Genomic DNA, 12,582 nt, shown 5'->3' on the forward strand with positions numbered 1-12,582 from the left:
GTGAAGCTTAAAAACATTAAAAAAAAAATTATTCAACACTAGTACCTGGAAATTTTAGGGTTATATTTTCTGATTTATATAAAATGAATTTTGACATCAGTACTTGGTATTCATGGCCTAGTTACTAATTTATAGGTGATGTTTTCCATATACAATAAGTAACTGGAATACACTGGCTAGTTAAACTTTCTGGCTACATCAGTGATGAACAGAAAATGTCTTTTGTTTTCATCTTTATTACTGAAAATATTTCTGAAATATGTTAGTATACCTTCTCTTCTTAGTAGACTCATAATGGAATCTTCTTTTGATGAAAGAATTTCTTGTGCAGTTATTACACATATCAGTGATCGTTGTCTAAAAATATGTTCAGCTGAATTTATGTTGAAACTGTGCTCCATCCTGAAAATATCCTTTTTTTATACTAAATCATCAATAGGGGTTTGTTTTAGGTCATTTCCTCATGTTTTCTAAGAATAGAATTTTCAAAGTGATTCTGGCTAAGTGGATTTCAGTTAATAAGGTTTGGCTACACACTAATGTCTCAAATAGTTCCACAAACACATAATTCTTGAATTACTGGATTTGGAAAATGCTCTACAGTGAAAGACACTAAATGCAGGACAAATACTGAATGTATTGTTTGTTTAAAAAAGAAGACACTGTGCTTTTACCAAATACACATTCCTGCCACATCCTAATCCCCTCTCATCTCTCACCCAGATACTCCTTTGGAAAAGACAGGCAGGTGTGATTCTGGTCTCTCTTGCCCCTCATGCACCCCCTTACGTTTTTTCTTTAAGTACAGTCACTAGAGTGTGTGTGTGTGTGTGTGTGTGTGTGTGTGTGTGTGTGTGTTACAAGATCCTTAAGAGTCAGCTAATCACATTTCTAACCTAGCGTAGACATGCTTTCAGCAGCATTCCTGACGGGCTACAATCCAGTCTGAATGTTAATTCTCTTAGTTACTGGGGCCTCTGCATCACTGGACATTCCTTCCTTTGTCAGACAATTCTAATTGCTATAATCCTGCTGCCACCGAAACAGTCAACTATCGATACTAGTTCTGACACCTAGGGGAACTCAGATTATGAGCATACTCTTCCACAAACAGACTTCCCAAGTGTTCTTTGCCCAAGACCTTTCCTTATCCAGTTAGGGATTTATTGAAAATGATAAAGCCAGAGTCTGTACAGGCTCCTTATAACCTCTGGACAAAATGTTTATTGGAATGTATTGACTTGTCTTTCATGATAAAGCATCCTGGACTGAATTTATTTTTAACATAGATGGAAGTAATTCATTTGCATTATGTATTTGAACAGTGCAGGTATTTATATCTAATTGTTCTCAGGTATCGACATTCAATGAATTTATGCTAGAAGCCACACAAAATGTGTTTTAAACAGACAATATTCCATTTCTCCTTGCAGACTGTCTAGCAAAGTCCTCAGCTCACAGGATGAATAAATGATGACAGAACGACAAGCAAAAATAATAATAATGAGCTACACACACAATCATTAACACACCAAAAGGCAGCAGGGTAACAACAGCCCAAGATAACAAACAGGTAAAAAATTGCATAATTAGGTCTTAAGAATGTCTTTAGTTGTGAAATGTGGATGATTCACTTCATGATTCTGGGTGTGGGTTAGGAAATGTTCACCTCTCTTAAACTATCTGGTAGAAGCCAACCTGACTTCATGTTTTGCCAGTCTACTGGGTGTTTGCTCTACTGGGTATCATTAGCCAACCAGTTTGTCAAGAGTTCTTTGTTTTTTGCACTGATACGATTTATTTACTGAGTTGCCTGAACAAATGGGTTGTAATTTAGGCTATTGTAATGGAGAAGCCTGAAAGTGGGTTTTGGAGAGGATAGAGCTCTCTTCCAAGGAAGGACACAGTTACAGTAACTGATGAGAAACGATTCTCTTGATGTCCACAAGCCAGTGAAGCCACTGGAGGGTGGGGAAGCAACCCTGCAGATTAACGTGAATGGTGGAACATAGCTCATTGAACTCGTTTCCCCTGAAAAAATTCTCAGCCAAACACTTCCTAACCTCTCTCCTCCTTAGGGTACCCCTAATAGACTGGAAGGGGAGTAGTTTACACGGAGAATTTGGGGCTTGTTATGTAGACATTCTAAATATTTTATTTCTGGGCAATTAAATGAAGTGAGAAAACAGGCTGCCTGTAGGAAAAGCATCAGCCTTTGAATTATCAAACTTGAAATCAAACTCCAGTTCTGCCATCATTAGCCTCATGACCTCAGATTCTCTCTGAGTCTCAGTCTTCAACGGTAAAGAAATGCTGTGAAATTTATATGACTTATGTAAAACACCCAGGATTGTGTTTGGTGCAGTGGTTCTCAAAGTGTGGTCCCCAGACCAGCATCAGTATCACCTGGGAACTTGTTAGAAATGCAGATTCCAAGCCCCACCCTAGACCTAGTGGATCAGAAAGAAACAGAAAGGAGAGAGCAGCAACAGGTTTTTAACAAGCCCTCCAGGTAATTCTGATTAGCACAATACATTTTGAGAACCATTATCCTGGCATGTGAAAGTCTCTCCAAAAACGGCAACTGTTATATACTTCATATTAGTCAAGTACTTTACAGCTTACAGAGTTGCTTTTCTGCCCGAAATACCATCTACTTTGCTCAGGTTTGCATTTCTTTTGACCCAATAATTCCACTTTGCACAATTTCCTCAGGAAATAATCAGAGATGTTCAAAAAGATTTTATGTAGTAGGTTATTCATCGAGGAATTGATCATGTAAGTAAAAATTTGGAAACTAGACTTAAATAAACAATATGATATGGGTTTAATAAATTATGGCACATCTATGCAATGGAACACAGTGTAGCAATTAAAAATCATGTCATATATTGTGTTTGTCAGAGCAAGCGTTGAGAATCATCTACACCAGACTCACCTGGGAGGCTTTTCAAAATGCAGATCTCTAGTCTTTATCTCAGATTTATGAGTTAGAATCTGTGAGCGAGGGACCTTAGAATCTTTCTTTTCCACGTGCTCCCAGGTGGTTCTTATGCACACAGAAATTTGAACATTGTGTTTCAGATTAATAATTAATAACATGGCAAGTATTTGTGGTATATTATTATGTGGATAAAAACATATTACAAAGCAAATATTTACAGTAACTCAATAACATAGGCACCATGTATGTATAAAGATGACCAAAAATACAAGTGCTAAAATGCTAAGTAATTATCTCTGGACGGTAAGATGGCAATTCTGGTGCTGGTTATTTTCTTCTTGTTCTAAATTTTCTACATTTTCGGTAGTGTGTGTAATTTCAATGAGAAAAGGGATGTTATTTCAAAAACCACATATTAGTGTGTGTGATTGATCTACGTAGTGAGGACTTCATATTTATACCCGAGGATCGAAAATTCTGATGTAGATACATATGAACAAGAAATAGAGAAAAAAGTAATAAAATCTAGACATGGAGGAACAAAGCAAATATACTTGTGTCTCAAAAGGGAAGGCGTTTAAGTCTGATTGAGGAGTGGGAGCCAAGATAAATTCAGAATTAGGTTGGAAACCATCCCCTGCTCTTCTCCCATCCCCCGGCTATGCCCAGAGGGTAAGCTGCAGTCTGCCATCCACTAGGCAATGCAGGTGGTTGGGCATACTGCTGACTCTGTGTGGCCTTGATGATGACTAAGGACAGAAAGAAAGGAAACCAAAGGTTGCTAACCTGCCACAGAAGTTGCGGAGCCTTCATGGAGTTTTTTTAATAATAGGAGGGTAGCCCATCTTTCAGGGGTGATGTAGGTGTGATACTTTCTGAATTCAGAGCAATGGCGTAAATTACAGCTGAATGTCTTTGCCAGACCCCTGATGTCCCCTATGGCGGGCACTGGCAGATAAGTGATAGCAGTGCCTACAGAAGACAGTCTCATGGAAAATGCTCCTATACCCACAACTGATCAGAGCAACTGCCAGTTAAAGAACTGCTTTCAGCAAGTGTGTATTAACTGTCTATCCCGGGCCCACCACCAAGCTGGGCCCCAGAGAAAATATTAAGGAGGTAAAGAGTGAGGACTACCAGTGCAGCCCCAGGCTCAGAAGGGGCCACACGCTTGGAACTGAATGCTCTGTGGTCACCTCTTGAAATTCTTAAAAATTTGATCTTTGAGTTAATGTTCTCCAAAGTGAAGTCCAAAGGGACAATGGAGCATAAGGGGTGGGGACAAACTTGTTCATCACCCTCTATCGCCTGCTCACCCTCACAGGTTATCGGCCTCCTGCTCCTCCAGCCCCATCCAGGGACCACAGCCAATGAGGCAGACAGGTGCCTGGATGAAGGTGCAGGGAGGTCCGAAGTCGGCTGTGCGTGCCCCACGCACCATGTTGCAGGGCAGGGCTCAGGACACCTGGGAGGGTCTGCACTCACCCTGTAAGTATCTCCATGCTCCAGGGGGCACAATGTTACACAGCAAAGAGAAAACACTATGACAGGTCAAGAAAAAGACAGGAAAAGGAAGAAAAGCTTTTTTCCAGGCTTTTTGAACAAGAAACCCTGTGGGGTTTTTGTCCTGGACCTTGGAAATTAGGGAGTTGGTCCTGATGAGAACTTATAGGGATGGGAGGAACCAAGGGACACATACTAATAAATAAAAGGGGAGGACTCACTGAAAGGAGATCCTCCCTTGATGAGTATTTCTCATCTGTCTGAGAAAGCTAATCTATCCAGGAAGGGTGTTTCCCTTGAAAGCATCACACTGTAGAGCAAATCACGGTTAAATAAGAAGAGTATTTTCTCTGAAGGGAGTCTCTAGTGATTATAGACCAGAATCAGCCTTGCTTAATTACATGCCGTACAAACGATCATTCTAAACACTCTTTATCTCTCTCAACCTCTGTCTCTCTCTCTAAAAACATATATCCGGGACTAATTAGAGAAAGTATTGGGAGTCTAACAGACAAGTTCTTAGGCTTTTGCTAAACAATGTCGGGAGGAAAAAAACACAATCATAAAAATGAATTGAGTTCACCTTTCTTCCTAGAAATGATCTTTCCAGCAACTTTCTATTGTCCTCCTTTTCAGAAGTTCATTTTTAAAAAGTAAAAATTGTGCTTTTTTGAAAGCATGCGATCACAGTTTGTTTGTTAGCATTCTGGAAAGTTAAGGTCACACTTGCACAAACAAATTGCAATGCAAATGCTTATTAGTGCAAAATATGTGCATATTTATAAAAATCAATTACATTTCACAACAATTTCTAAGTTACCCCACAGAGTTCAAAACCACTTTAGCTGCTCAATAAAGTGGGAGAATTCCATTAAACTCCTAAGTCCTGCTGAGTGTCCCGATGAGAAAGAACAAGAACTCAGTCATTACATGCAGAAGAAGGAGTGTGCTTGTTTAAGGAGGTCTTTTTAAGACCTAGACCTTGGCCTAGTTTACTTCAAGTCACATGGACTTCGCTTACTCTAGCAAAAGAATGAGCCAGGATCTTCTTACTTATTTGCATGCTTGTGTGTCCTGTGTTATGGAGAAAAGGGTGTAGGTAAGAAGTGGTTGATGACTAAGCTCAGCTTCCTGACAGAGGTAAGATGCATGTAGATACATGTGTAGATACATGCATGTAGATACATCTATGTGGCTCGGTAAGTCCAGAAGATTGGGAGGGATGGGATCTCCAAGCACGTCCACCCTTAGACCCAGGCAGACAAGGCCCAAGCATGAGGCCCATGCTTTCGTATAAGAGGAAAGCAGGCCCTGAAGCCAGGGGGCCATGCCCACCTTGAGCCTGCGCGTCTGGAGCCTGTGCTCCACAACAAAGGAGGCCGCGATAGTGAGAGGCCCGCGCACCGCGATGAAGAGTGGCCCCCGCTTGCCGCAACTGGAGAAAGCCCTCGCGCAGAAACGAGGACCCAACACAGCCAAAAAATAAATAAATAAAAATTTAAAAATAAAAAATAAATTAAATGTACCAAAACCTAGTAACATCTAAAAGATTCAAAGCAGAAACATGGTAATGTGCTCTGCTTTGGCTCTTTATGACTCTCCTCTTAGAACCATAGGGCCATGAAGACCAAAATCTTGGAAGATGAGCATAGCAAGGTAGCAAGTGTGGGTGAACGCTTTTTTCCCGAAAGGATCCTTCACCCCTTCTGAATAAGGATCAAGAATGGAGAAATATACAAACCATAATATTGGTTAATATGATATGCATCATATTTTTTTATCCCTGTAGACAGCTGACTTGACTATACCCCAACTAGTTGAAAATGAAAAATTTAGTCACATGGGCTATTTAGCATCAGGTCATTTCAAAATGATAACCCAGTGTTATTTTTGGTAGTTTTCCCCCCACAAATTTATTTTGTTTGTAGACATAGCCACAATTTGAAGAACAGAATGTGTGCTCAGAAATGTGCTACACTGATGAATTATGCCATGAAAAAAGAGGCAGGCTATATTTTTGACTTTTCAAGTAGACAGTTACAATTTGCATTTCTTACTTTCCATGTGTGTCATCATGGCTTTTCCCCTATAGGTTTTTCAATGTTCTCTCCCTGTTCCTTTCTTGTTTTCTTCATTTCTGACCCCATAATTCCTGAATCACCATTCCGCCACTTGCGATTGTTTTCAAACTAATGTGTTTCACTCATACATTCCAGGGATATATCCATCAGGAGAAAATTGCAAGTGCCAGTAAAAATTGTCTCTCTAATTTGTTAATGCATGTCTGAAAAAATACAGAAAGTGTGAGATGAGTACAAAAATAGCTTGAAACAGAAGGCTGAGGAGTGGGAAGGAGAGGAAATGTACATAATAAGTAGTTTGTTGATTTTTTTCCCCTCATAAACTAACCCACATGTCACTGCCTGCTATGGGTTTGTCTAGTGCCTGCATTTTTAGCATCCACCAGTGAAGTTCCAGGCCACTAACTCTCGGGGTCATGCTTGTCAGTGGTAATTCATGCATCCAGCCTGTTCCTTTCCTGGCAACTCTTCTAAGAGATGGAATGTTGTAGCCTCATTCTAATCATAAGGTTCCTTGGGAAAATCTCTTGGATGCTGTACAAACCACTCAAATCTAATCTTTCACTAGGGATAACTGAAATTTACAGGTCTACCATTACGATTTGTATTTGTGGTCCTTGTGATTTGTATTAACCGTAAGCTTCCAGAGTGTCAGAAAGAGTTCACTGCATACACAAAGCACCAAAAACATTGAGGATTTTTGCTGCCTGAAGAGCAGTGCGCGTGTTACCCTGTGTAGTGGAGAAAAATAGTTGCACAGCCTGTATTTCCCTCAGTTCAGCTTAGAAAGCATTACTAGGTACAGCCCCGTCCTAGGCAGAGAGGGGCTTGCAAGAATCGCTCGTTCTCAAAAAGCACAGGAAAGCAACTAAGAAAACAAATAAGCCTGTGATAGAACAATAGAATCACAAGTATGTGCTGTGGTGGTATAAAATGTGTATACAAATGCTTAGAAAATGAGGAATTCATTCGGTGGAAATAATCTGAGCAGACTTCATTACAGAGTTAATTATTCAGCCGACCATTGTAGGAATGATAAGATTTTGAGTTTGGCAAAGTAGAGAGAGAACGCCTTCTGAGCTGTGGAGGAAGAGTGACTGTAAAAGAATAGAAAGCCAAAAGTCCTAGCAATGCAGCTTGAAATGTAAACCTCATCTATTCCACAAGTCCCTTCTACTTAAAGGTGGCCACGTGACCTAGTTCTGGCCAGAAAGTTAACCGAAATCTGCTAGGTACCTGAGTGAGAAGCACTTGCTTATCTCGATGCAAAGAGGCAGACACAGCCAGCTCCAACCTTCTTCCCTCTCGTTCCCGCCTGGAAAGATACAACAGGTGTGATGTGTGAAGCCGCAGTCCTTCTCCTCCAACGTGAAGGAAAGGCCAGAGAAGCACGAGAGGCTGAACTCCACACCTCTGGCTGCTCTATATCGTGGAAAAATAACCCCTCTTGGATATAAGTCACATTTTCTATTATTTGTAGCCTAGCATAGTCTTAATAGATATTCTTAGGTGGTTTTTTGGTCAGGAAGACATTGCCCAGATATTAATTGTATTGGGTAAAACTAATTTTAAAATAAAAATGCACATGATCATAGGTTTATTTCATGAGAAGGTGATGGTTTTAGAGCTTGCAAGTTTATTCACTCGAAGAATAACACTTAAATAATTCTCTCTATATATAACCATTTCATAATTGTAGCTAAAAGCAGATTTCCTGAGCTTTTAGCCACATTTAATCCATTAAGCCTCACTAACTCAGATGAGCACATCTAAACCCCTCTGTGTGGCCATGAATTTAATGTCAGCTGGGATTTCAAGGGACAGATCCTTTTACAGTGTCATTTATTTTCCTTTAGTTTCTCTTCCAAGTCCACAAAGTAATGTGTATGCTGGCATTTTTTTTTTTTTCATATTTAGAAGACTGTTGTATCCACTCTAAAATCTAATCTTTTTACAGGGCCTTCTCATATTTCATGAAATAAAAGTGGCTTAAGAATGCATAGTCTCGGGGCTTCCCTGGTGGCGCAGTGCTTGAGAATCTGCCTGCCAGTGCAGGGGACACGGGTTTGAGCTCTGGTCTGGGAAGATCCCACATGCCACGGAGCAACTAAGCCCGTGAGCCACAACTACTGAGCCTGCGCGTCTGGAGCCTGTGCTCCCCAACAAGAGAGGCCGCGATAGTGAGAGGCCTGTGCACCGCAATGAAGAGTAGCCCCCGCTCGCTGCAACTAGAGAAAGCCCTCGCACAGAAACGAAGACCCAACACAGCCAAAAATAAATAAATAAATAAATAAAATATTAAAAGAATGCATAGTCTCTAAACCCTTCAAGAGTTACTTTTTCACCAATTTTAGTAACTGTCAGCAGTGATCGGGCAGGGATAAAGGATAGCATTATCTTGAAAACATCAACTTTCCACGGATTATAAAAACTGGAAGGGACCATAAGGACTAATGGATCCCATCACTGGTTGATCTTCAAAATCATCTTTTTAAAAATAAAATTTCTGAGATTCATCCCCAGAAATCCTGATCCAATGGAGCAGGAATGAAGGCCAGAAATACCTTAAAAAAAAAAAAAAAAAAAACAAGTCTCCAAACACTCAGCCAGGCTTGGGAAGCACTAATCTAGTTGAGTGCTTCTCCAAATGTGCACACCACACAGCTAGGGATTGGGTTAAAATACAGTTTCTGTTTCAGTAGATCTCCAGGTGGCCTGAGATTCTGCTTCTCTAACAAGCTCCCAGGAGATGCCCCTGCCGATGGTCTGAGAACCACACTGTGAGTGAGGAGGATGCAAGCCACAGCCCACCTTTTGTACCCTAGGCGTGACAGCCGAGACCGAGCAAGGTGAAGTGAGTTGTCCCGGTCGCACAGGCATGGAGTGGCAGCACGAGGGCCAGAACGCAGCTCCTTTAGTCCCCAGGCCAGCACTCCTCTCCACTATTCCACCGATTCCAGAAAAGAGCGATCCCTCCGAGAGATCCGCTGGTGTTGGTGAGGGCTGGAGAACATGAAGCCACTTTGGCTCACTCTCTTGTTATGGAAGCTTTAAGTAGCTTGTGATCCCATTCTTCACCTGTCTTCAACTTCTATTTCCACCTCATATCTGGCCAGTGGCATGCTGGTAAATGTTTAACTACTGGCTCTCTGGATAGAGAGAGGAGAGAGGGAAGCCCTGGTTTGCAACATTTACTAATTTCCATGGCATAGAATCCTAGCATGGCCACTTGGAAGATACTGATGAGCGAAATTTTCACTTATTGAGATGTAGGGGAGTCATTCTGGTTGATACCTGAGTTAACTTGAATTTTATGCTAACTAAAATGGCATGTTTGTGGCCTATCAAACATACATTGTACATCTGCTTTAATTATCAGAGAAAAGGGCACATTGACGAGAAGTAAAGAATGTCCATGTTAAAAATAAAGATTAAATGCTTCTCTTCCTGGGACGCCAATGCTGGTACTCCTTTGATGATAAGACTCCCTTCCCAGGTGCCAAGGCCGTGTTGACTTGCTGTGTACAAGCTGATCTGTGTGTGTGTGTGTGTGTTTTACCTTGAAGAAATGTGTCCCTGACTTGTTTAATGTTCTTTGTTCTGACAAGATATAAAACTGTGCTGAAAACCCTGTTTCTCTGGAGCAGTTTCTCAGACTAATCTGGCTTCTGGGCCTTCCCTGGTGGTGCAGTGGTTAGGAATCCGCCTGCCAATGCAGGGGACACAGGTTCGTGCCCCGGTCCGGGAAGATCCCACATGCCGCAGAGCAACTAGGCCCGTGAGCAACAACCACTGAGCCTGCGCATGTGGAGCCTGTGCTCTGCAACGGGAGAGGCCGCGACAGTGAGAGGCCCGCACAACGCGATGAAGAGTGACCCCGCTCGCTGCAACTGGAGAAAGCCCTTGCACAGAAACGAAGACCCAACACAGCCAAAAATTAATTAATTAATTAATTAATTTTTTAAAAAAAAAGAATAAAAAAAGACATCTAGAAGAAACATTAAAAAAAAAAATCTGGCTTCTGGGCTAGTCCTCAGTTTGGCTCAGATAAAACTCTTTTCTATTCTTATTGTTGATTGTTTATTGATTATTTTCATTGGCAATGCCCACCTGACGTTACTGAACATGGAGTTGGATAAAGATGCACACAACCAGCTCTCATGACCTAGCGGGAGCCAGCTCCAACCTTTCCCTCCTCCAGCTCTTCTCTGACCTGGAGGAGCTGAGGCCACAGGCCAGGACAGCAGCTGTGGTTCCTGCCAGGCTGCCAGGAGCTGGTGCCTGGCTAGGGGCAGGGGAAGAAATAACACTGTTGGTTTTTTTATTCTGTTTTATTTTGGCCATGCCATGCAGCTTGTGGGATCTCAGTTCCCCACCCAGGGATTCAGGGATTGAACCCGGGCCATGTCAGTGAAAGCCCAGAATCCTAATCACTAGGCCACCAGGGAACTCCCGAAATAACTCTATTGTTTTTTAGGCAAGTCAACCTCCGATGTAACTGGTAAAATGTATTGATTATGTGTTAACAATGAAAATGCCTTAGGAAAGCTAATTCCGAGAAAAGCAGAAGATCATGGGGAAAGTATCAGCTTATAAAAGAGCTAAAACATTTAGAGACTGAAAACAAACACGCAAACAAAAATGAACTGACTAACCCAAAAGTGGGCAAGTATATAGATGGATGCTTTCATTTAGTCAAAATAGAACCAAAAACTGGATTAATTTTTTTAATTTATTTTTTGAAGTATATTTGATTTACAATGTTATGTTAATTTCTGCTGTACAGCAAATTGATTCAGTTATACATACATATACTTTCTTTTTTGTATTCTTTTCCATTATGGTTTATCACAGGATATTGAATATAGTTCCCTGTGCTATACAGTAGGACCTTGTTGTTTATCCATTCTATATATAATAGTTTGCATCAGCTAATCCCAAAGTCCCAATCCATCCCTCTTCCACCCTCTTACCCCTTGGCAGCTACAAGTCTGTTCTCTATGTCTGCTTCTGTTTTGTAGGTAAGTTCATTTGTGTCATATTTTAGATTATACATATAAGTGATATAATATGGTATTTACATTTCTCTTTCTGACTTATTTCATTTAGTGTGATAATCTCTAAGTCCATCCATGTTACTGCAAATGGCAAAACTTGAATTTTTAATTCAAGGCTTCAGTATTGACTGGGTGCCTTCTGTGTTCAAGACATTCAGCTAGGTTCTTGCAGCATAGGTTTTATTTTCATGTGATCTGATTGTAATGTTTTTTTTCTTTTTCCTAATATAAACAACTTCTGCTAGGAGTCTCACTAGAGAAGGCAAGACAGTTCCCTGGACCAGTGCAGGGGTGACTGCACCTCATTGGTCCCTGGCCACCAGGTAATTTATGTTATTTTTTAAAATGAAGGCTCTCTATTAAAAGAGATTTATTGTATTAAGCAGTTTATACAGTCAGAGACTACACACAGTTATGCAGAGCAGGTACCACTGGAATTGGACTGACCAATAAGGGTCCATATACCAAAAAGTTTACATTGTTTAGACCTAAGCCATACAAAATAGTGCAGATATAACATTATTATTCTTATTCATTAAAAATACAAGTTTCATAGAAGTATTATTTTCCCATGTAATTAATGAACAATGAAAATAAGTGCAAGAAAAAGAATAACAAATATGGACTTTCACCATGAAGCTCAGATATCATAAATATTTCTATCAAAAATAGCCTTTTTTTTTTTTCTCTTACATTTCCATTCTCACCTATTCTCTCTCCCAAACAGAAATTCCTTTCACCAATTAAAAAAAAAAAATTCTCCGGACTTCCCTGGTGGCGCAGTGGTTAAGAATCTGCCTGCCAATGCAGGGGACACGGGTTCGAGCCCTGATCCAGGAAGATCCCACATGCCGCCCATGCGCCACAACTACTGAGACAACGTGCCAAAACTACTGAAGCCCATGTGCCTAGAGCCCATGCTCTGCAACACTGCAATGAGAAGCCCGTGCACCACAATGAAGAGTAGCCCCTGCTCGCCGCAACTAGAGAAAGTCCG

The 12,582-nt window shown here is 40.9% G+C and overlaps 1 long non-coding RNA gene across 2 annotated transcripts; it reads left to right on the forward strand.

Moving 5' to 3' along the window:
• Positions 1-1,435: 1,435 nt before the first annotated feature.
• LOC309666974 lies at positions 1,436-12,296 on the forward strand. 2 transcript variants are annotated; one of them, XR_014267438.1, is made up of 4 exons: positions 1,436-1,573; positions 4,269-4,432; positions 9,354-9,524; positions 11,831-12,296. It is a non-coding gene; the product is annotated as an uncharacterized lncRNA (long non-coding RNA). The 2 variants fall into 2 exon arrangements; XR_014267439.1 differs by lacking the exon at positions 1,436-1,573 and having other exon boundaries at positions 2,380-4,432.
• Positions 12,297-12,582: the final 286 nt, after the last annotated feature.

This window comes from Balaenoptera physalus (genome assembly GCF_965194825.1).
Source record: "Balaenoptera physalus genome assembly, chromosome: 9".
Classification (NCBI taxonomy): Eukaryota; Metazoa; Chordata; class Mammalia; order Artiodactyla; family Balaenopteridae; genus Balaenoptera; species Balaenoptera physalus.